The following is a 26,013-nucleotide window of genomic DNA, read 5'->3' on the forward strand; positions in this document are numbered from 1 at the left end:
ATCTGCACCTGTAAGCGACAAACGCTGGCCTTTTCAGTGTAGCGCACATGCAGCCACGGACATGTAAGGGCATGACACACCAGTTATTGGCCAATCTCATGTTCCAGAGCCTCACGTGTCCCTCTAGTAAGCCGGACTCGGACCGCGGGGCATGACGGAGTCTCGTTCGTTAACGGAATTAAGCTTGCAATGTGTGCATCTGTTCTGTAGCTGGCATGGTTGAGGTTTCCCAGGTGGAGTCGAATTTAACCGTAGGCTCCACTCCTGGTGGTGCCCTTCTGGACATTCCTTTAAGGTTCAGCTTTGCAACCATACTGCCCACGTAAAACAAACACTTTGCCTTCATGAACGCTGTTTGGAGGGTCATGACTCGTTGGAATAACGACGCCCAATCAGTTAACCTGCTAGAGAGATCCTTCGTTGCTCCCAAGCATGACATCACACTCCCTAGGAGGAAGGTAATGCCACTGTGGCGACTGTACTCCTGGGGGCGACACAAGTGCACTGATGCCCAGCCACTGCTCGATGAATCTGCTGGTACATTGACCCAGACCACTACATTCCCCTGTCACGTTACACGGCCTGAATCTGACCCTGATGAAACTCAGGTTACCCTTCACATATACAGTTCCATCTTACACGGTGACAAAGAGGAAGCTGCAGATGAAAGTGCAGGTTCGGCCCACCCGCCATCAGACACACCACCGTACTATCAGGGGCCCTGTGCCAGTGCCGTCGCCAACGAGTGGGCCCCCCCACTTGCTCAGGATCACAGCACTTGCAAGGTTGAAATACTGTGCAGTGAGATGGAAGATGGGGACGACGAGGAGTCCAGACTAGTCCAGGGATTCCCTAGCGAGGAGACTTATTTGATTGTTTTCAATGTTGGGACAGCAATTTTTGGGGAGCACTATACTCTGGAGAATGATAGATGGGGCCCACCATACACTGGAACATTCCAAAGGTGGACATCAGACACTGGAGCAGCATTTACAGGGCCCATTATACACTAGAGCATTAGAAATGGGGCCCATTATGTTTGGAGCATTATTTGGGCCCATAAGACAGTGGAGCTTCAACCATGGGGACCAACATATACTGTAGCATTATGTGGAGCTCATCATATACTGTTTCAAACGTTATATGGGACCAATGATTCTGTATGGAGAAATAGATGGGCCTCGTCATGAGATGTAAAAAGTGAGGTATTTTTCATTGTACTATACCGCTATTTCTCTGCCGTATCGGAGCATGATGAGTTGTGGTATGTGTTAAAGGGGCGCTCTTTCGCCCAGGGCACATGAAAACCTGCAGGTAGCCCTCCCCCCCCACAACTTTAGCCAAATAACCCCCATTTTTCAGTGCGTAACTTGTATTATGAAGTTAATTAAGGTTGACAAGCTTAAGTAAGAAGAATTGATGCTTTTGGCATTCAAATGGGCACTGTAGGTGTGTTTCCTGTCCTCCTCTCACTGCCGACTTTTATTCCCCATTGACTTACATTGGGTTTCGTGTTTCGGGACGACCCCGACTTTTCCCTATAATCGGACGATCTTGCTCGACCCGACTTTTGGAAAAGTCGGGTTTCACGAAACGAAACGCGACCCTAAAAAACCAAAAGTCGCTCAACTCTAGTAAAGAGTCTTGATCTGTGCAGAACTGTGCTATAAAAAGAGACTGTTAATCAATGTGCCTCTAAGAAGCAGCTGTACTGTTTATGACGCCTATGCTTAAGAGACGTGAATTGTACTGAATGTGCTGTGACATTAAACTATACTGTTCATCTCGTATCAATTGTATCTATGTGAGCAAGTGGATCCATCTTGTGACTGAGGAAGCTGCAGTAAATGGTTGCCCTGAGTAATGGTCCCCCAGAGTTTCAAAGAATTCATGAGACCTGTCCCTCCCCTATCTGAACCTAGCGGCATGCACATAACATTTTCTCAGACCCTCCCATCGCACAGGTTCCTGAGGCACGGGGTACTCTCACAAGGAGTGCAGAGTTTTGGAAGATGCTAAGGGAGTACCTTGGTGACTGTTCCAACATCCTCCGTGATTCATCTGTGCCTTATAATTGTTGGGTATTCCAAGCTGGACACGCAGCATGAACTGGCTCTCCACGCCTTGGAGGTACTGGTCTGCCCTGCTGCTAGTGTTTTGTCAGAGCGGGTATTTAGTGCCGCTGGTGGAATTATAACTGATAAGCGCATCCACCTGACAACTGAAAATGCTGACAAGCTGACTATAAAAATGATCAAGGGCTTGATTTGGCCAAACTTCTCAACATCACCGAATGATAGCCGCATAACATAAACTGAAATCCAGTGCCTTTTCTTGTGAGATCTATTCCCATGCACCTCTTCACACCCACACATGGGTATATGCTTGCTGATTTTTGCTATTTGATGTTGCCCTCCTCCTTCTCCTCATCCTCACCCTACACCACCAGTTCACCAAGGTGACCGTGGTCCGTGATGCAACACCCACATAAATTTTTTAAAAGGGTGTTTATGATGCCCGTACCAAAAAAATGGTTATACAGTATGTTCATGTATACCCCCCAGGGGTAAATGTTTGTCAGCCCATACACTTAGTGCAGGAGCATTACAAGTATAGGAGACCCGCTCCTTTCTAATGGGAACATTTTTTATGAGGCCCTCCTCCACATCTCGAAAAAGGGGTATTGGGGTGCGTCCAAATTTTTGGTAGCCCTTGCAATCACTACATAGTCAATCAGTATGGGACACCCAGTTCTAATAATGGGAAAATTATTTTATGAGGCCCTCCTCCAAGTCTCTTCCAAGGGGTATTGGGGTGCGTCCAAATTTGGGCCAGCTCAAGCATTCACTGCATAGGCAAACACTATGGGAGACACACACCCTTTTGGGCTTCTGCCCCCTGTTGGGATGACCCCCAGTATGGAGTGGGCTTCTTTCCCACGGAACCTTCCATCCCCTGGTATCTCTCGACCAGTCCGATCAGTTCATCGGCACTCCGGGGATCACCCTGAGCAACCCAAGTCTGTACGGTCCTCGGCAGGAAGTGCAAAAACCAGTCCATCACCACCCGTTCTACCATCTGCGCAGGCATAGAGAACGCTCGCTGCAGCCACTTCTGGACCAGGTGCAACAAGTCAAACATTTGCGAGTGTGGTGGTTTGTCCCAGTGATACGGCCAACAGTGAACCCGCAAGGCCATGAGAGCCATTGTTACCCCCAAGCGTTCAAGAATCTCCGTTTTTAGTTGCCATACTAAATCATAGTATGCTTTCTGGGGTTCCCCCACCAAGTATGGCGCCACTACCTGTTCCCACTGCTCTGGCAGGAGTTTCTCCCTCTCGGCGACCCTTTCAAACACCGTTGGGAAAGCATCAACATTGCAATATTCTATTGTAGATGCTTCAGCATGAACAATGAAGTTCTGTGGCGCCCCCAGGAGTATGGCCGCCACAGTGGCTTTGCCTTCCTCCAGGGAGGGTAATGCCAGGCTTGGAAGCAGTGAAGGGTCTCTCTCGCAGTTAACCTATGCATGCAACACCGTTCCACTCCAGGCCAGCAGGGGGGACTCTGAACCGGAATTGTCAGTTAGTGTGAGGAGGGTGAAGTGTGCAGACATGAGGAGGAAGCGCAGAGATCGAGCGGAGAGGAAAGGCTCATCTCCAGTGAGAGCGCATGAACTGGAGCTTGGTCTCCACATTTGTACGGATACTAATGGTCCTGCAACAGACATCAGAGGAGTAGGAAGCTGTAAATGCCCTACCCCCATCTAAGACTCGGAGTCACAACAGCACGGAGTGAGTCAAGAGAGGAATAGTGGCTACAGCTGTCTGCCATACGAGGAGTGCTAGTAGAAGATAATTAGAAGGAACTTCAGTGTAACTCAGTACTAGGAGTACTTCACTCAAATAAGCGCTAGGGAAGGAGATTGCACAGCCCATCTGCTGAGAGAGAATCCTGAGCTGCTTCCAGGCTAGCCTGCTCCGGTACCATCTGTAATCAGGACCCTGGACTGCATTTATCAAGTAAAGGTACAGAAAGTGCACCTTGCTGTGGCTGTGTCTTTGTCTGCTTCCCACCCTTCTGGCACTGCTACATCCCCGTGCCAACCACATCTACACTGTCCTGGGACTACAGCTTCACCTGTGGGGAGCTTTTACATCTTTGCTGCACCATACCATCTGTCCCAGTGGATCTGCATGCAGCGTCAGCTTAACATCTCACTTGCCGAGCACCACAGGTGGCGTCACGAACTATTCATCTAATCAACTACATTCCACCATTCAATCTCCCCCATTACTTGGGCGCCCAGGGACACGGACCGGGTCACCACTGCTGTGACACATCCCGCTGACACCGGCCCGGTACCGAGTAGCCCACAGCCCTGGGAGGGCGACCCAACTTGACGTCACGAACAGGATTACGGAGCCTGGTATCCCCGGGTCCTGTATGCCAGAGACTGTTGTGTGCTATAAACTGTGTGCGAAGTTGGCGCCATTGCCGCCATTATCCCGCTGATTGGCGTGCGGGAAGAAAAGGGGCAGGCCTTCATGGGCGGAGCCTGCCGCAGAGCGCGAAGAAGAGAAGAGCCGCGCTGGAAGAGAGGACAGCGTGTGAGAAGTGGGAGGAGCTGAGGCCTACAGCCCGGAGCATCAGGCCTGCGAAGTGGCCGCCGGTAAGCTCACTCAACCCCCGGCCCTGGCTAACGTTAACTAGGGGGGGAGAGAATGTCTGTGCCACGCAGCAATGCAGCGGCGGACGCCGCCGCCAACCCCACAGCGCCGCAAGGAGTAGCGCCCGCCGCAGCGGTCCCCATAATGCCGCTGTCTATGCCCTACCTTCCGGTTGCGGCCTGGCTACCGCACTACTCGGGTGAGTCACATACCCTGAGTGAATTTAAAGAGAGACTGTGCAGTTTGTTTAAAGTATACCCTCTGTCTGAAAGCCAGAAAGTGAGCATCCTTACTGGACAGCTAACGGGTGCAGCACAGAGAGAGGTGAAAGCCTGGCAGGACACTGACAAAGAGACTGTTAAAAAGATTTTGGCCAAGCTAAGAAGCACCTTTGACACCCGCACTGCAGCTGAAATTAAGATGCGATTCTTTGGATGTAAGCAGAGAACGCAGGACAGTATAAGGGACTATGCTCTTAACCTGCAGGAGGCGCTGCGAGCAGTAAAGCAAGTTGATCCTGACAGTGTGAAAGGGGACGATAAACTGTTAAAGGAGCAGTTCATTGAAGGACTCCTATCCAGTACCCACAGAGGACAGTTGCACATCATAACCCTGCAAAACCCTGATCTGGACTTTGCTGATTTTAAGGACAGGGCTATTCGGGTCCTGCAGGAATCAACTGACAGCCGTCCAGCGCCCCCTAGGCACCCAGCTATCACCTACCATCAAGAAACAACATCTTTTCCTTCCATCCCTGTGGAGGCTGATGCACAGGCTCTGGATAAAGATCCAACTGAAGAGCTGCGTCTTCAGGTCCAGGAGTTGACCAGGGGTATGGCTGCACTTACTAAAACCGTGCAGTCCCTGCAGGTGTCCTCCAAAGAGAAGATCCAGCTTGTTTCCAGTTCAGAGGATGTCCCGTGGCTGCGGAAGAGGAGAACCCCACCACTCCGAGGTAGGAACAACGACTGCTATGACCAGGACGGACGTCCCATCTGTCGTCGCTGCTGCAAGGCAGGTCATCTTGCAAGATTTTGTCCTTTAAATGAGCAATCCCTGGGGCAGAGGGCCAACCCCCAGGAGTAGGACCACAAGGCCCAAGGAACTGGTGAGCCAAGTATGTGGGAGGGAGACCGGTCCTTCCTGTGGTGAATGACGGCATCCCCATGAACGCTTTGATGGACACTGGCTCCCAGGTGACCACTATGCCCTATATTCTCTACAAGCGGTATTGGCCTGACTCTGATCTCACCCGTGGCCCAACTGATGAACTAACAGTAGTTGCCAGTAATGGTCAGTCTTTACCACATGTGGGATGTAAAGAAATTACTGTTAAAGTGGGGAGGGTGGAGTTGAAATCTCAAGGTCTGATAGTTGTGGATATTGATCGACGAGAATGTAATCCCATGATGACTCTTGGTACAAATGTAATTGAAAATTGTCTTTCCGAGGTTATTGTCTTGTTGCAACAGGTGGCTGAGACTGCTGGTTCCAGTGAGCAACGAGTCCTGCAAAAGGAGATCAAGGCCCTGATGCAAAGACAGCAGGTAGAACTCTCTGGCGGAGAAATTGGTAGTGTCAGAGTGAGTGATGCTTTCCCCATTGCAATACCCCCCAGATGTGAAATGTTGATTTGGTGTCAGGCAGCCATAGGCCTCAGAGGAAAGGATTACCAGGCATTGGTAGAGCCAGTATACTCTGATAGCAGACCCATTGTCCTGACAGCCAGAGGGGTAGTTGTTGTACGTAAAGGGAAATTACCTGTATGCCTTTTGAATTGTGGGGAGGAGGAGGCCACAATACCTCGATACGCCACAGTTGCTAAGCTGCTCACTGTTAATAACAACTCTTTGCAGGCAGCAGAGCCCTTGAACTCATCCGATCAGGTCGAGGACAATGGCTCTGTGAAGCAGATGGAGGAGTGGTGCCAGCAACTGCAGGTGGGGACTGACTCTACACCTTCATACCAGAAAAATGGGGTTTACAGAGTGACGCAAGAATATGAGCGGGTATTCAGTAAACACCCACTAGATTTTGGGCAGGCAAAAGGGGTTCAACATCATATCCCCACTGGAGATCATCCACCCATAAAAGAAAGGTACCGGCCTATACCCCCAACACAATACCAATGTGCAAAAGGGATGTTGAGAGACATGAAGGAAGCAGGGGTTATCAGAGACAGTTGTAGCCCCTGGGCAGCTCGAATAGTTTTTGTAAACAAAAAGGATGGTACCATGAGAATGTGTGTTGATTACAGAAAAATTAACAGCATTACACATAAAGATGCCTACCCATTACCCAGAATTGAAGAGTCATTAGCTGCACTTAAAACTGCTAACTACTTTTCCACCTTAGATCTCACTAGTGGGTATTGGCAGGTTCCCGTGGCAGAGGCAGACAAGGAGAAAACAGCATTTACCACCCCAATGGGTCTCTGTGAGTTCAATTATATGCCATTTGGGCTCTGCACCGCCCCAGGAACATTTCAACGGCTGATGGAGTGCTGCCTGGGACACATGAACTTTGAGACAGTCCTGTTATACCTTGATGATGTCATTGTTTTCTCCAAGACTTATGAAGACCATCTGGAGCACCTGGCTGAGGTGTTTGAAGCCTTGTCCAACTTTGGCCTAAAGGTGAAGCCTTCCAAATGCCACCTCCTGAAGCCCAAGGTACAGTACCTCGGTCATGTATTGAGTGCAGAAGGTGTGGCACCAGATCCTGACAAGGTCACAGTCATCCGGGACTGGTCGAAGCCCAGCAACCTCCATGAAGTACGCCAATTCCTCGGGTTGGTAGGCTACTACCGAAGGTTCATCAAAGGCTTCACTGAAATAGCCACTCCTATGCAAAATCTCCTGGTGGGACAGTCCAAGAAAGCCAAACAGAAAAGTTCCACATTTGAATGGACTGAGGAGTTGGAGAGGTCCTTCACCAGACTAAAGATGGCTCTCACAGGAGATGAAGTTCTGGCCTACCCAGATTATGACAAACCCTTTGTGTTGTATACTGATGCCAGCAATGTGGGACTGGGAGCCGTACTGTCACAGGTACAGAATGGCAAAGAAAGAGTGATCTCCTATGCCAGCAGGAAGCTTCGTCCCACTGAAAGGAACCCAGACAACTATAGTTCCTTCAAGCTGGAGTTCCTCGCCATAGTCTGGGCTGTGACTGAAAGATTCAAGCATTACCTAGCTTCAGCCAAGTTTACCATCTTCACGGACAACAACCCGTTGACTCACTTGGACACTGCAAAACTAGGTGCACTGGAACAGCGATGGATGGCTCGGCTGTCTAACTATGAGTTTACCATCAAGTACCGAGCAGGGCACAAGAATGCCAATGCTGGTGCACTGTCCAGAATGCCTAATCTGCCAGATGCAGGAGAAGACCCTGAGGCTCTTGAAGAGATAGCGTTACTTCCCTTCCACTGGCCAATTGCAGCCCAACGTGCCCAAGGAGTGAGAAACAGATGGTCTCGCTTGAAAGAGGTCACCCTAAATCCATTGCCCCATCATGACTGGGCAGAAACTCAGGATAATGACCCTGCAGTCCACCTGGTGAAGGAGCTACTGTCACAAGCTGACTCACGCCCAGAGTCGGATGCTCCTGAAGAAACCCTGCAGTTGTGGAAGGAAAGAGGTCGGCTGTTCATATATGCAGGAAAGCTGTGTCGGAGGAGTATCAATGCCCGCACTCATGAGCTGGTTTGGCAGGTGATAGTCCCAAAGATAGAGGCATCAATGCTCATGGAAGCATACCACAATGGAGCTGGCCACTTCGGATGGAAGAAGTTGGAAGCATTCCTCCGGGAGAGATTCTATTGGGCTAGTATGAGGAAAGCCATTGAAAAGTGGTGCCGGGAGTGTGGACAATGTAACCTGCGCTGAAAGGATCAAAACAGCCAGAGAGCTCCTCTACAGCCAATAGTGACAAAGCAGCCACTCAAGTTGGTTGACCTGGACCATGTGAAGTTGGTCCCAAGCCAGTCGGGCTACATCTATGCTCTTACCATCGTTGACCACTACTCAAGATTCCTGGTAGTTGTGCCTGTCAAAGATCAAACAGCCAGGACAGTAGCCAGAGCTTTCCAACAACACTTCTGTAGACCACATGGATATCCTGAGCAAGTGCTTACAGATCAAGGTCCAGCTTTTGAGGCAGAAGTGTTCCAAGAATTCTGTAACTTGTATGGTTGTAAGAAGATCCGGACAACACCATACCACCCACAGACCAATGGCATGTGTGAGAAGATGAACCAGGTAGTGATTGACCTACTGAAGACCTTGCCTTTGGAAGAGAGGAATCTGTGGCCAAAAAAGTTGCCAGATCTGGTAGACCTCTACAACCACATTCCTGTGAATTCCACCACCTGCACGCCAGCCCACCTAATGAGAGCAAGGCCTGGTAAGCTGCCTATTGATTTGGACATGGGAGTTCTGACACCTGAGGTGACGTCACCAGATGCTGACTGGGATACAGAGAGGCAGCAACAGTACAGAAGAGTACAAGAATGTGTGGAAAAGAGTTTAGTTCAGGCAAGACAAAAGCAGGAGAGGAACTACAATCAGCATGCACCGGCAGTTCCCTTGTCACCAGGAGAACAAGTCTTAAAGAGGAAAAGAAGATTGCATAAATTGAATGACCAATGGGAAGCTGAGCCTTATGCCATTCTACCCTCAAACTTTGACAATACCAAGGTGTGCCTTATTAGTAAAGATGGAGGAGAAACCTCAGCATCAGTATCCAGGGATCATTTGAAATTATGCCCTGACCAGTTAAGAGAAAGAATGGAAGAACAAGATAACGTCCAACTCATAGAAGAAGAAAAGGTCAGCACCATACTTGGAGAATTCCCTGCAAATTGGACTAAAGTAAATGATGCTATAGTGCCAGTGTTGACATTCCTCCAACTGGTAGTACAAGAAGAAGTGACTCCTGAGAACTCTGAAAATCAAGAAGTTCAGGTTGCAGATGCCATACCTGCAGTGGAGCCAGAGAACCCTCGCCCTGCCAATGGTGAATCTGTCATACCCATGGTGAGACTAAGAGTCAGTAGGAGAATACTACCTAGTTTAACTACACCAGCAGTTAGCGCCAGACAACCAGTAAGATTCCCAATCACACCAGTGTTACGCAGGTCTACCCGTACTACACAAGGTATACCGCCAATTAGATATCGTGTCTAGATAAGTAAATGGAAATGTTGAAATTGTATCAACTTCCTAATAATGGGAACATTGCTTTCAGGTGGGCCTCCTGTATGTCTCTTCAAAGGGTTATTGGGGTGCGTCCAAATTTTTGGCAGCCCTGCCACTCACTGCATATGTAGGGTTGAGCAGGTTCGCAGGATGCAGTGACGAGACACTAGACGGATGGTGGTTCGCAAAATAACTTTTATCTAACTGTAGCCACTGGGCTTGGCTGAACAAACATAAATTAAGGACAAAAACAAACAGTACACGCAGGGACTCAACAATCTTAACAAGATTATAATGCCACTTAGTCTTCCAGGGACTGCTGATTTCGTGAGCGCGGCCGCGTAGAGGTCGCTGAGGAGGCTGTCCTGAAGCCTCGCTACTCCGGGAAGGAATTGGGCTCAACAGGCTCTGAAGAAAGCGATGTCGGTGGGGCGCAACAGGCCCTGAAGAAAGCGATGCCGCTTGGGCGCAACAGGCCCTGAAGAAAGCAATGCCGATGGGGCACAACAGGCCCTGAAGAAAGAGATGCCGGTGGGGCGCAACAGGCCCTGAAGTAAGCGATGCCGGTGGGGTGCAACAGGCCCTGAAGAAAGCGATGCCGGTGGGGCACAACAGGCCCTGAAGAAAGCGATGCCGGTGGGGCGCAACAGGCCCTGAAGAAAACGATGCCGGTGGGGTGCAACAGGCTCTGAAGAAAACGATGCCGGTGGGGCGCAACAGGCCCTGAAGTAAGCGATGATGGTGGCGCGCGGTGATGACGCAGTTCCCCAGATCACCTGTAGCCGTCCTTTATCAAGGAGTCTCTCCCAAAGTCGGGGCAGTGGGCCTTTTATCTCGCCTGTGACGAGGTGGCGTATCTTCAGGCCGGTGACGGCCGGGTCGGCGTGATGGGGGAAGGCTGGGGGGAAGTGTCCAGGCCTCTGTGACCTGGTTACGTGTACTCACGGACACAATCTGAGGTAAAGTTCCTCTCCCACCAACGCGGGGGGCAGCGGGGATAATTCTCTCAGAACGGGAGCAGGGAGCAGTCCCTGGTAACAGTCTCTCACGTCTCTCTTGTCGGTCAATGCGCAGCTTTCTACTCTCAGGCTCCTTTCGGTGCCCCTGCAAGTCACCCTGCCTCCTGCCTTTTCTCTCGCTCTCTCTCAACTGCCACCGCAGCACGCCCCCTGCTCCTTTTACCCTAGCCCCACCCCCTGTTGCCCTGACAACTTTAGTCGCATGTCTCCCTTTGTAATCCTCCTGATGTGGTTCCTTCAATAACTCTGATGGCGGTCCCCTTGGTTCCGGCCCAATCACTATATGGGGGTCCTCCTCCCCACATTCTCCCACCCTGTAAGCTCACCAGTCCTCGGGCGAGGGTGTTAGTCTATTGAGATTGGCCTGTAAAGGTGTCAAGATTCGTTGCCATACAAACTGGTCTTGTTCATACCGTTCGGGGGGTTTGCCGGCTGTTGACGGCTCGGAGCGTCTAAGTTCGACTGGGGTGGAATCTTCTGGGGTGGTGAACGTCGGTGGGCTGCATGATGCAGGCGGGTTAATTGTGTCAACTGGCTCATTATTGGGTGGAGGGCCCTTGGGGTCTGGATGGAAATCCTCGTCGTCCGAGTCCCAGCATATGGACTCCGGTTCGGATGTCAACGGGACGGGTTCCAGTTGTTTCGGGTCGGTGGAAATACACGGGCGTAACATATTACGATGCACAATGCGGCTGGGCAGTGTTTCATCCTGCTCAGGCCGTATTTCATACACAGGTCCTTCTGGATGGATACGGCGTAGTACCCGATAAGGACTCTCTTCCCAACGTGACTCCAGTTTGTTCTGGTGGCGTTGATCCAGTACAAGCACACGGTCCCCGCTTTGGAGATGAGGAGGGGAAGTTGTATTCTTCCCTGGGTGTTCCCAGTCTTGAAGTTTGGTATGTACAATTCGATGACGAGTTTGCAGCTTGTGACGATGATTTCGGACCCAAGAAGACACTCCGGTCCAGGGCCAATGCTCTTCGGGGTCCAACTCTACCTCCGTGATCCCTTTACCCTCTCGTCCAAACAGCAGGGAATAAGGAGTATAGCCCGTAACTCGATGTACCCGATTATTATAAACCCATACTAATTCAGAAACATATTCAGGCCAACGAGCTTTCTTGTCACTCTCCAGAGTGGGTAGCATTTGAATCAATGTTCGATTAAATCGCTCACAAGCCCCATTCCCTTGCGGGTGATATGGTGTGGTCCGGGATTTGTCAATCCGAAAAAGATGATGTAGTTCCTCCATAACTTTCCCCAAAAAACATGCTCCCTGGTCGGAATGTATACGCTGAGGACAGCCTTGTATAAAATTTCTGCAAATTGCGGAGGCGGCCGACTCCGTGGTCTGGTCTCGAGTAGGGGTGACCACAGCGAACTTGGTGAAATGATCCACCATGACGAGGCAGTGTTCGTATCCCTGGAATGAGGGACCAATGTTCAGGTAATCCACCGTCAGGAGCTCAAGGGGTGCTGAAGTCACAATCGTCTGTGTTGCAGCTCTCTGAGCGGGCGGTTTGGCCAATTCACATAAGCGGCAGATACGGCAAACTTCGTCCACAACAGCCGACAAGCGTGGGTGATAAACTTTCTGTTGTAACCATTGCAAAGTCTTTTTGACTACAAAGTGGGCCCCTTTTTCGTGAGCCTCTCGAGCCAGCTCGTGTAGTTGAGCTCCGGGCGTAACCACCTGCCACACAGTCGTTGAGGTTGTTTGCAAAGTGATTTTACGGTACAGTAGTCCCTTTTGGATAATCAGTCTCTCCCATTGTCGCAGCATCAGCGACAGGTCTTGGGTCAAAGTTTGCCGCTGAGTATCAGAGGGTAATTGACCAGCGGCGACCCATGTCCGGAGAAGTCCAACTTCTTCATCTTCTTGTTGCTGTTGTATCCACTTATCCCGAGATTGTTCCAGGATGCCCCTGTGGGCCTCTGGGGAAGATACTTTTGAATCAACATTGGTGAGCACGGCAGCGGTAAGAACGAACGGTATTTCCTCACCTTCTAATTCTTCGTCTCGATTCTGTCCGGGAGTTGTATGTCGAATCCTGGAGAGGGCATCTGCATGAACATTGTCGGCCCCTCTTTTGTAAATAATCTTGTAATTGTACTTCGCCATCTGGGCCTCCCATCGCTACTCCAAAGCCCCCAACTTGGCATTTTCCAAATGAGCCAGTGGGTTGTTGTCGGTTCGCACTAAAACCTCGGAGCCCGCTAGGTACTCTGCAAATCTCTCCGTCATAGCCCACACCACTGCGAGGAGCTCGAGCTTAAAAGAGCTGTAATTGTCAGGGTTACTCTCGGAGTCATGGAGTGAACGGCTTCCATATGCGATCACCCTCTCCCGGCCATCCTGAACCTGTGGCAACACAGCCCCCAGCCCGTGAAGACTCCCGTCAGTGTGCAGGATGAACGGCTGAGAGAAATCCGCATAAGCCAACACTGGGGCATCCGAAAGTGCAGCCTTGAGGTCTCGGAAGGCCTCTTCCTGAGGGTGTTGCCACTGGACTTTCTGCCCATTGGCCCCAGCGGGAGCCCCCTTCAGCAGGTCATGCAGGGCTCGAGCTCGACGTGCAAAATTCTTTACGAAGCGACGGTAATATCCAGCTAACCCCAGAAAAGCCTGCACGTCTTTCACCGTCTCGGGGGTAGGCCATTTCTGGATAGCAGCAGTCTTCTCCCGGAATAGCCTCACACCCTCTGCCAAAACGACATGACCCAGATACTCAATCTGAGAGTGAAATAGGTGGCATTTCTGAGGCTTCACCTTCAACCCGTACTTTTGCAGGCGGCTGAGTACCTGTCCCAACCGCTTCAGGTGGTCCTCGAAGGAGGCGGCATAGACAATGATGTTTTCCAGGTAGATCAACGTGGCCTCAAAATTGAGATCCCTTAGACATCGCTCCATCAATCGCTCAAAGATCCCGGGGGCGTTGGCCAGCCCGAATGGCATCCGATTAAACTCAAACAGTCCCATGGGCATTATGAACGCCGTCTTAGCTCTGTCCTCTTCAGACATGAGCACCTGCCAGTACCCACTGGCCAAGTCCAAGGTCGAAAAATATGTTGCCTTGCCCAATGCAGACAGGGATTCTTCTATGCGGGGCAATGGGTATGAGTCTTTAATAGTGCAAGCATTCAATTTACGAAAATCCACACAGAATCGTAGTGTACCATCTTTCTTCCGGACCAACACGATTGGGGCCACCCAGGGGCTTTGACTTTCCCGTATCACCCCTTTTCGCAGCATTTGGGCCAGCAAAGTTTTCACCTCTTGATAGAGTTGTGGCGGAATCTGTCGATATCGTTCTCGGATAGGGGCCACTCCTGCTGTGGGGATCTCATGAGTGATGGCGGTGGTACACCCAAAGTCGTCCTCATGGCTAGCAAATACTTCATGGTACTGTCCCAGCAATGCTTTTACATGTGAAAGTTGGGCTGCAGTTAGTCCAGAAAGCTCAGCCCGCATCTGCTCCAAAATATTTCGGCCCTTCTCTTGTGCCGAGACTTCGTGGGCCTGTAAGGTTCGTATTGTTACCTCCCAAGGATCCTCGGGGTGTACTCGTACGTAATTGAACCGCAGGAGCGGGCAGCACTTCTTCTAAAGGCTTTACTAGTTTGGCCAGTACAGTCCGTGCTTTCAGAATGGTATCTCGGTCTTCAAGGTTAATGCAGCGTACCAGGACGGTTCCTTTTTGCACCGTAGCGAGGGAATGGGCCACCAGTATGCCAGGAGGTAAGTGCTCTGAGTGACACGGCTCCACCTGCACCTCCACACCCTCCAAAGGTATCGGGGCCCGAATTGGCAGGGCCACCACTGTCTGTCCAGGAGGTAGCACAAGCAGGGGTGCCGCTGACGCGATGACCTTGCCCAGAGCCTCACCCTCCTGGCAGTCCTGATGCACCCACGCACCTCGCACCAGCTGTTGGAATACCTGTCCCTGAGCTGTGCGAGAACCCCACTGCTTCAGTATCTTTTGTGTGGGATCATTAAGCAACAAGTTACCAAACTCTTTTAAAATATTCATGCCTAGGGTGATGGGGTCTCGTTGATCAGCTTCTCCTTTAGTCAGCAACACCCCTCTGCGGCCAAGGGGTTTACCGCACAACGTCACCTGCACCCACACTACCCCGGCAACCGGGACCGGCAGTTGGTTGGCGGCAACTAGTCTAATCATGGGCCCCCACTGAGGCCTTGCTGCCTCCGGAAAGTTTTGTTGAAAGTACGCTGCGGGCATAGTGGTTACTTGTGACCTCGTATCCACCAGACACCGGATGGCCCGGCCCTCTACTTCTGCCCAAACTACCGGACACTTTGCTACCAAATCTTCGGGACTTCCACCACCCCTAGTTGTGGTCTTGGCTCAGAGCGGCGTTCCCCCAGCCCGGAGCCCTTTAGTTTAATGGCCACCGGGGTGGGTATTTCCCACGCCGCGGACACTCATGGGCGAAGTCGCCTGGTTCTCCACATTCATAACACCGAGCTGGTATAGGCTTCCCCCCCGCGGGGAACGTGGCCCCCTGGGGCCGGAATTAAAGCTAGGTCGCCCAGTCCCAGTTTCGGTTCTTCTCTTTACTTCGGCCAACTCGCCCTTAATATTCTTCAATTCTTTCTTCATCTCCTCCACCCACTGAGGCTCCTCACCTGCATTTGAGGAGGCCTCCACACCTCGGACCTTCACCACGGGGACCACGATCCCTTGCTCTTGCTCTCGTACCCGTGCCTGACTTCCCAATTCTGAAAAGTCTATTTGAGGATTCATTCTGATCTTCTCCTGTAATGCCTGCTTTATTAGTGGATCTCGCAGTCCAGTCACCAGTAGATCACGTAGGGTAATGTCAACATGTCCTACCCCTACTCCATCTTTCCTTTCTATAGCCGTATGCAATTCTTGGAGAAGATTCATATACTCTGTGACCGTCTCCCCCTCTACTTGCATCCGACAAACGGGTTCTTTACTCCCCCACATCTGTAGGGTCCCCATGGGTCTGTTCTACTATCTGTAACACTTTTTCAAACGTGTTGCGGTGCCCCGGAGATTTCAACATCACAGACCTCCGCGCCTCCCCATCCAGTGTCATGATTGCCACCTCGGCCTCCAGATCAGGGGTCATAGGATGCATCCGGAAGAGCCCCCGCATTCGCTCTGTCCAGCTCCATAACATAGTATTGGAGCCGGAAAATCTAGGCAGGTTGTTCAGCATGGCCCCCAAGCAGCGTCGGACTGGAACACCTTGGGCCCACCAGAGAAAATCATTCTTGGGGCCCACTATGTAGCTGCATAGAGTTAAATACCAGACCACCAATTGTGCGGTAAAACACACTAATATCCGGGTATAATATAAGGTTGTACATGTCTTAATTATGTAGCAGGAGTTGGGGTAGCCCCCTCATAGAATATAAAGCAGCCCCCTCATAGAATATAATGTAGACCCCTCATAGAATATAATGCAGCCATCTCATAGAATATAATGCAGCCATCTCATAGAATATAATACTGCCCCCCTCATAGGGTATAATGATAGGGTATAATGCACCCCCTCATAGGGTATAATGCACCCCCTCATAGGGTATAATACTGCCCCCCTCATAGGGTATAATACTGCCCCCCTCATAGGGTATAATACTGCCCCCCTCATAGGGTATAATACTGCCCCCTCATAGGGTATAATGCACCCCCTCATAGGGTATAATGCACCCCCTCATAGGGTATAATACTGCCCCCCTCATAGGGTATAATACTGCCCCCCTCATAGGGTATAATACTGCCCCCCTCATAGGGAATAATGCACCCCCTCATAGGGTATAATGCACCCCCTCATAGGGTATAATACACCCCCTCATAGGGTATAATACTGCCCCCCTCATAGGGTATAATACTGCCCCCCTCATAGGGTATAATACTGCCCCCCTCATAGGGAATAATGCACCCCCTCATAGGGTATAATGCTGCCCCCTCATAGGGTATAATACTGCCCCCCTCATAGGGTATAATACACCCCCCTCATAGGGAATAATGCACCCCGTCATAGGGAATAATGCTGCCCTCCTCATAGGGTATAATGCTGCCTCCTCATAGGGTATAATGCTGCCTCCTCATAGGGTATAATGCTGCCTCCTCATAGGGTATAATGCTGCCCCCTCATAGGGTATAATGCTGCCCCCTCATAGGGTATAATGCTGCCTCCTCATAGGGTATAATGCTATATAGATATATAGATATATAGAGTTAGATAGATATAGATAGAAAGATAGATGTAGAAATAGATAGATATAGAGATAGATAGTAGATAATGGATAGAAAGTAGATAATGGATAGATATAGATAGAAAGATTCATAGAGATAGATAGAGATAGATATAAAGATAGATATAGAAAGAAATATAGATAGATAGATCGATAGGTAGATAGATATAGAGATAGATAGAAAATAGATAATGGATAGATAGATAGATAGATAGATAGATAGATAGATAGCTATAGATAGAAATATATAGAGATATATAGAGATAGATAATAGATAGAGATAGATAATAGACAGAGATATACAGATATAATAATAATAATAATATAGACATATATAGATAGATATAGAGATAAATATATATAGATAGATGGCTATAAATAAAAATAGATATAGAGATATATATAGAGATAGATAGATATAGAGATAATAGATATAGAGATAGATAGATATAGAAAGATAGATATAGAGATATATATAGAGATAATAGATATAGAGATAGATAGATATAGAGACAGATAGATATAGAAAGATAGATATAGAGATATATATAGAGATAATAGCTAGATATAGAGATATGTATAGAGATAGATAGATATAGAGTTAGAAAGATAGATATAGAGAGATATAGAGATAGATAGAGATAGCTAGATAGATAGATGGATAGATAGATATAGATAATAGAGATAATAGATAGATATAATAGATAGATATAGAGATAGATGGATAGATCAATAGATAGATAGATAAAGAGAGAGATAGAGATAGATAGATAATGAGATATAGAGATAGATATAAAGATATGGTGTTAGATAGAAAGATAGATATAGAGATAGATAGATATAGAGATAGATATGGATATAGAGATAGATATGGATATAGAGATAACAGATAGATATAGAGATAGATAGATAGATATAGAGATAATATATAGATAGATAGATATAGAGATAATATATAGATAGCTATAGAGAGAGAGATATAGAGATAGATATAGAGAGAAACAGATATATAGATAGGTAGATAGATATAGATATAGAGATAGATAGATATAGATATAAAGATAGATAGAGATAGAGAGAGCGGTAGATATAGAGAGAGATAGATATAGAGAGAGATAGATACAGAGATCAATAAATAGATAGAGAGATAGATATGGATATAGATAATAGATAGAGATAGATAGATAAAGATAGATAATAAATATAGAGATAACAGATAGATATAGAGATAGAGTAAGACAGAAAGATATAGAGATAGGTAGATATAGATAATAGAGATAGCTAGATAGATAGACATAATAGATAGATATAGATATAGAGATAGATAGAAAGACAGATATAGAGATAGATGTAGAGATAGAAAGATAGATATAGAGATAGAGCGATAGATAGATAGAGATAGATATAGATAATAGATAGAGATAAATAGATAGATAGATAGAGAAAGATAGATATAGAGATAGAAAGATAGATAGATATACAGAGAGATAGATATAGAGATAGAGATAAATAGATAGATAGATATAGAGAGAGATATAGAGAGAAATAGATATAGATATATATAGAGATAGATAGATATAGATATAGAGAGAGATAGATACAGAATAAAGATATAGAGATAAATAGATAGAGAAAGATAGATAGATACATATATAGATATAGAGATAGAAAGATAGATATAGAGATAGAGCGATAGATAGATATACAGAGAGATAGATATAGTGATAGATAGAGATATATAGATAGATAGCTATAGAGAGAGATATAGAGATAGATATAGAGAGAAATAGATATAGATATAGAGATAGATAGAGATAGATATATATATATAGATATAAAGATAGATATAGAGATAGAGCGATAGATAGCGAGAGAAATAGATATAGAGATAGATAGATACAGAGAAAAGATATAGAGATAGATAACGGATAGATAAATAGATAGATAGGTATAGAGATAGATAGATAGATATAGATATTAGATAGAGATATATATAGATAAAGATAGATAGATATATATGGTAGCTAGATAGATAATAAATATAGAGATAATAGATATAGCGATAGATAGAGTAAGATAGATAGATAGATATAGAGATAGATGTAGAGATAGAAAGATAGATATAAAGATAGAGCGATAGATAGAGATAAATATAGAAATAGATAGATATAGATAATAGATAGAGATAGATATAGAGATAGATAGATATAGATAATAGATAGAGATAGAAAGATAGATAGATATAAGAGAGATAGAGAGAGATATATAGAGATATAGAGATAGAGAGAGAGAGACAGATAGAGAGAGAGAGAGAGAGATAAAAAACAAAACACAATACTCACCTCTCCTCCTCGCTCCCACGCTGATCCCGGCTTCAGTGTCAGGAGCTGCCCCCTCTGCCAGACACACAGCGGGTGCGCGATGTAGTGACGTCATCGCGCACTGGCTGTGAGCCAGGAGCAGAGGGGACTGAGGGCGGCGCCGGCCCTGATTTACAGCTGTAGTCTGCAGAGCAGCTTACTGGGCTGGGGGCGGGGCCTCTGGGGGTGGAGACCTGAAATGATATTCACTGCTTCGCAGTGAATATTCATTTCTCTTTAGCAGCGGGGACAGGGGCTCCTGCCTCCTGACACCCACTGCTGCTCCGCTGGCAGGGGCCCCCATAGCAGCTGCATGGTGTGCGACACACCACTGGCTGGGGGCCCCTGGAGCAGCGGGGGCCCTTGGCAACTGCTGGCCCTGTATGCCAGCAGGTGCCAGGGCCCACCAGATGCCAGGGCCCACCGGAGAATCCACCGGTTCTCCGGTGGGCCAGTCCGACGCTGCCCCCAAGGATATACTGATACGGGGACCCTCCTTATTTGAGGAGTTTACAACTCTACCCTGATCTGGGGCACCACTGTCTGTGCTCAGGGACTGCATCCTGCCGACTACGCCAAGTGTAGGGTTGAGCAGGTTCGCAGGATGCAGTGACGAGACACTAGACGGATGGTGGTTCGCGAAATAACTTTTATCTAACTGTAGTCACTGGGCTTGGCTGAACAAACATAAATTAAGGACAAAAACAAACAGTCCACGCAGGGACTCAACAATCTTAACAAGATTATAATGCCACTTAGCCTTCCAGGAACTGCTAGTTTCGTGAGCGCGGTGCGTAGAGGTCGCTGAGGCGGCTGTCCTGAAGCCTCGCTACTCCGGGAAGGAATGGGGCGCAACAGGCCCTGAAGAAAGCGATGCCGGTGGGGCGCAACAGGCCCTGAAGAAAACGATGCCGGTGGGGCGCAACAGGCCCTGAAGAAAACGATGCCGGTTTTGGCGCAACAGGCCTTGAAGTAAGCGATGATGGTGGCGCGCGGTGATGATGCAGTTCCCCAGATCACCTGTAGCCGTCCTTTATCAAGGAGTCTCTCCCAAAGCCGGGGTAGTGGGCCTTTTATCTCACCTGTGACAAGGTGGCGCATCTTCAGGCCGGGTCGGCACGATGGGGGAAGGCTGGGGGGAAGTGTCCAGGCCTCTGTGACCTGTTACGTGTACTCATGGACACAACCTGAGGTAAAGTTCCTCTCCCACCAATGCGGGGGGCAGCGGGGATAATTCTCTCAGAACGGGGGCGGGGAGCAGTCCCTGGTAACAGTCTCTCACGTCTCTCTTGTCGGTCAATGCGCAGCTTTCTACTCTCAGGCTCCTCTGAGTGCCCCTTCAAGTCACCCTGCCTCCAGCCTTTTCTCTCGCTCTCTCTCAACTGCCACCGCAGCACGCCCCCTGCTCCTTTTACCCTAGCCCCGCCCCCTGTTGCCCTGACAACTTCAGTCGCATGTCTCCCTTTGTAATCCTCCTGATGTGGTTCCTTCAATAACTCTGATGGCGGTCCCCTTGGTTCCGGCCCAATCACTATATGGGGGTCCGCCTCCCCACACATAGGCAATAACAGTATATGAGACCCATTGTTTAATAATGGGAACAACAAAGCATAGCTGGCTGATAGATAAATAGTAAAGGCCTCCTGATGGCCCTATAAAAATAGGCTTTGTGACTTTCAGAGTCCCTCTTCCATAAATGAAACAGGATGTGTCTGATGTTGTGTCACACACCACATGGCCAGCTAAGGTTGTAAAATGTTAAAATGACATTTCCCAGTGAATGCATTTGTCTTGGTTGAAAGCGATGCTAAAAGTTGAAAAACACATAAAAACGCTACGTGTGAGCATAGCCCAAGGTGTGGAGGATCATTTTTGTTTTTTGTTATTTTTTTGCCTTATATACAAGTCGTTACCCTGAAAGGGATGTTCCTTAACATATTTCCCAGGAAAATCCATTTTAGCTTTGTATGTTTTATTGTGCGCCTGTGAAAGTGGCGTAAGACTCTGACAACATTTTCACAGCAGTGACCTGGGAGTCAGAAATGCTTCCAGGAGTGTTCTCCATGATGTTCCCATGTCATTTGAGCACTTTTCCCATCGATTTCTGCAATTTTTATAGTCCCTCTAAAGTCCCCCGGGGGGCCACCAGAAAAATACTCAAGTTTCCCATAGACTTACATTGGACTCATTGCTCGTGTCAAGCAGCCGAGCATTCCAATATGGTCAACCCGAGCAGCAAGCACCTGAGCATTTTAGTGCTCGCTCATCACTAGTTATTATGCTTTGCTGAGGCTGGTTTCACATTTGCGTTTTTTTTTGCGGTAATTTAGCGCTAAATAGCGCATGCGTTTTTTTTTCCTATACTTTGCATGGGATGCGCTTATGTGCGCACACACATGCGTTTGTACGCGTTTTACCGCGCATGCGTTTTTTTGCGGTATGCGCTCGGGCGCACAAAATGCAACTTGTTGCATTTTTTGTGCGTCCGATTTGCCTCAAAAAAACGCATGCGCGCGCAATGCGTTTTTTTACAGCAAGACACCCATTATAAGTCTATGGTGAGCATATGTGCGCATTGGCATGCTTATGTATGCGTTTTTTTGCACATGCTTTTTTTTTTTACCATTAGTTTAGACAATGGAATTTAGGGGTTTGGGTAAAGTTAGGGTTAGTTAAGGGGGTTTAGGGTTAGGGTTAGGGTCAGGGTTAGGGTTAGGGTTAGGGTTAGGGTCAGGGTTAGGGTTAAGTATGGTTTGGTTAAGGGTTAGGGTCAGGGTTAGGGTTAGGGTTAGGGTCAGGGTTAGGGTTAGGGTCAGGGTTAGGGTCAGGGTTGGGTTAAGTATGGTTTGGTTAAGGGTTAGGGTCAGGGTTAGGGTTAGGGTTAGGGTTAGGGTCAGGGTTAGGGTTAGGGTTAAGGTTAAGTATGGTTTGGTTAAGGGTTAGGGTCAGGGTTAGGGTTAAGTATGGCATGGTTAAGGGTTAGGGTTAGGGTTAGGGTTAGGGTCAGGGTTAGGGTTAGGGTTAGGGTCAGGGTTAGGGTTAGGGTTAGGGTTAGGGTCAGGGTTAGGGTTAAGTATGGTTTGGTTAAGGGTTAAGGTCAGGGTTAGGGTTAGGGTTAGGGTCAGGGTTAGGGTCAGGGTTAGGGTTAGGGTTAAGGTTAAGTATGGTTTGGTTAAGGGTTAGGGTCAGGGTTAGGGTTAAGTATGGTTTGGTTAAGGGTTAGGGTCAGGGTTAGGGTTAGGGTTAGGGTCAGGGTTAGGGTTAGGGTCAGGGTTAGGGTTAGGGTTAGGGTCAGGGTTAGGGTCAGGGTTAGGGTTAAGTATGGTTTGGTTAAGGGTTAGGGTTAGGGTTAGGGTCAGGGTTAGGGTTAGGGTTAGGGTTAGGGTCAGGGTTAGGGTTAAGTATGGTTTGGTTAAGGGTTAGGGTCAGGGTTAGGGTTAGGGTCAGGGTTAGGGTCAGGGTTAGGGTTAGGGTTAGGGTCAGGGTTAGGGTTAGGGTTAGGGTCAGGGTTAGGGTTAAGTATGGTTTGGTTAAGGGTTAGGGTTAGGGTCAGGGTTAGGGTTAGTAAAGTCATGGTTTGGGTTAGTGTGAGTGGCCACCTAATGTTGGAAAAAAACGCAAACGCGGTAAAAACGCACTAAAAACGCATACAAACGCTTAAAAACGCTGCGTTTTTTTCATGCATGCTCATAAAAATGCTTGAAAAAAACGCAGCAGTTGTATGCTTTTGTATGCGTTTTTCAATGCGTTTTTTTTGCGGGAAAAACGCGCTGCAAAAAAAAGCAAGTGTGAAACAGGCCTTAAATAGCACTATTTTACTTTGCAGTGTTTCACAGATATTGAGCACTTTCCCCCATGAGGCTCTCCATCTAGATTCCCTCTCAGTATGCCTTTGGAATGTGGGAGGAAACACACATGAGCTTCTTGTCGATGTTGTCATTCATGGGATTTGAACCCAGGACCCCAGCACTGAATGGATGGCACAGCACTATCTAAGGAATGTGCCACTGACTGCGGTGCCCCTTCGTTTTAGGCTGGCCAATGATAGCCCATAGGGCTATTCTCAACCCCCCCACCAGTACCTGGTATTTAATGGCAGCAGCTGCGTAGATCCTCCTCTTCTCTTTTGGGTCCCGGAGGTGCTCGTCAGCACTGTCTGGAGAAGAGCTGTGACAGATCCTCTGCTGGAGTTGCTATGGGACAGGGCAGCGCAGGAGGGTGAGCAATGGGTGCAGGCCCTAATTTCAGGGCTCAGTGCACATATTTCCTCTCTCGTGGCTGTGGCATCAGGTCGGCGGCGGTCCGCACGGCGCACCCGCCCTCCCACCAGGTTTCTCTACAGCTCCAGCCCTATCCCCACCGCTGCTGTGTCGGCCAGGCACTCTCGCAAGCGCCGGGCAGGCGTTGTAGCTCCGCCCACCCTCGGTTCAGCGGCCGACGCTCCATCCATTGTAGTTCAGGCTGCCGGGACTCCGGTAACAGTGGCTGTTCCCCACCGGGTCTGCAGGGAGATTGCAGGCGCGCCGTGCAGGCGGTAGTGCGGTGCGTACTCTATCCCAGCCAACAATCCCTGCTCTGATAAATCCCTGGCCAGCGTTGCCTCATTCAGGCCTAGCAAGGAGTGAAGCCCCTCTCCGGGACAAGGAGTGAATTTGGTGCCGTTAATAAAGCGCCATTACTAGCCCTGCAAGAGCCATTTCACACACCCCAGCAGATACTATCTTTAGGGCAGATGGGGTCCAAAGGCAATACTGCTTCTTCGGCAGAGGACACCTCAGACTCAAGGCCAGTTGAGATGCAGCAGGACACAGGCGTGTCACCTTTACAGGCAGCTGCTGTTCCCTGTGTTGCTGATGCTGGCAGGGACGCATCTGGAGTCACTGTAACCTCTGCGCAGCCCCAGGTGGTTCCATCTGCTTTGGCCATGGATGTATCCAATGAAGCTGAACCATATAGGCGTAGACGCCGGGGTTCTAGCTCAACCTCATCAAAGTCACCATACCGTTATCATAGCCATAGATATAGCTCCTTACACTGATGTAGCAAGCATTCCTCGCATGCACGTCAGAGGTCCAGGTCTCACAGGAGGGGTCGTAGGTCACGGTCCTCAAGATGACACTCTACGTCATCGTCAGGGTCTTCGAGCGCATCGGTGAGATCCTATTATCGGCTTTGCTCTCGGGGCGAGAGACGTGAGTCGGAACCAGCAGCCAGGGCTTCCAGCCTGGCTGAACCGAGAGAGTTATCCAGGGCTTCAAGCCTGGCCCTTACCTACGCATCTGTTGAGCCAGGTGATGGAGTTCCTCCATCAGTCGGAGCCCCTCCTCCTGCGGCAGTTTTAGGAGAATGCAATTTTTCTCTTGCAGGAAAAAATGCTAATCCGGAACTATTACCTGCTGTTAACCCCTTTCCTACATTAGACATACTACTCCATCCATGTGACCTGGGACCTAAGTCCCAAGGACGGAATAGTATGGGTCGCCCTCCCAGGGCTGTGGGGTACTCGGTACCGGGCCCGATGAGCTTCAATGGGAGTTGTCACGGCAGCTGGGACCCGGCCGTGGCCCTGGGCGCCCATTGTAAAAGGGGAATGTTCAGTGTGCTTATGATGAGTGATTCGTGACGGCACCTGTGGTGTTCGGCAATAGAGATGTAAGCCGACGCTGCAGACAGATCCTCTGAGACAGATGTTGTGGTGCAGCAGTGATGTTATAGCCCTCCAAAGGCAGGGCTGTAGTCCCAGGGCAGTGTAGGTGAAGTGACACATAGATGGTGTAGTGTCAGGCGCAAGGGATGTAGCCGTGCTGGGCAGGTTGGCGCAGGAATAAGTGGAGGACACCAGGGCATGTAGTTCCAAAGCTTTACTCAGTCTGTTGCAGGTACAGGTGCCCGCATCCGTGTCATGTCCTCCGGGTCAGAAGCTCAGCCAACTTCCAGGCAAGATGAAGTACTCCTTTCCAACACTCCGACAACATATTTGCCTTTTCTGAACATCTCCTCTTAGAGCGCCTTTGAATGAAGTACTCCTAGTACTGAGTTACACTGGAGTTCCTCCTGTCAGATGTTCCTATGAACTCTACTTGTACGGCAGACAGATGTAGCCTGCTTCGGGGACTCCTTGCTACTAAGTCCCGGCTCACTAATATGTTGTTGCTGTTGTGCCCCCAAAGCCTTGTGTGGGAATAAAGTGGTCACTACTTCTATTCCTCCAGTGTCTGCTGCAGGACCATTAGTATCCATACAACCTCGGGGACCGGACCCCGGCCTTGCGCTAAGAACTTGAAAAGGGTTCTCCTCTAACCCTGGTCCTTGTTCTCTTATTCTCCTTATGTTCCATGCTAATCCTTCTTCCCAAAGGAGAATCAAGCTTCCTTTCTCTGTCTCTTTCCTGTGCCAGCAGACCCAGATCACTGTGGCCTGCTGCAGCACTTCCTTCTTCCATCCCTCTCCCGGGGATCTTCTCTGTCTCACACTCTGTCCTTCTACATCCTCACTCACTGACTGAATGACT

At 48.7% G+C, this 26,013-nt stretch overlaps 1 protein-coding gene across 1 annotated transcript in view; it reads right to left on the minus strand.

Annotated features, from left to right (window-relative positions):
- LOC141088386 (transmembrane emp24 domain-containing protein 11-like) overlaps positions 1-23,852 on the minus strand; it is a 113,827-nt gene extending 89,975 nt beyond the window's left edge. Inside the window, exon 1 of the mRNA XM_073574402.1 lies at positions 23,585-23,852. The gene's annotated coding sequence lies outside the window, so the exon portion shown is untranslated. The remainder of the gene's footprint in view (positions 1-23,584) is intronic.
- Between the last annotated feature and the right edge of the window lie 2,161 nt (positions 23,853-26,013).

Source organism: Dendrobates tinctorius, unplaced genomic scaffold, assembly GCF_039654945.1.
Source record: "Dendrobates tinctorius isolate UK_male_01 unplaced genomic scaffold, ASM3965494v1 ptg000039l, whole genome shotgun sequence".
NCBI classification, from domain to species: domain Eukaryota; kingdom Metazoa; phylum Chordata; class Amphibia; order Anura; family Dendrobatidae; genus Dendrobates; species Dendrobates tinctorius.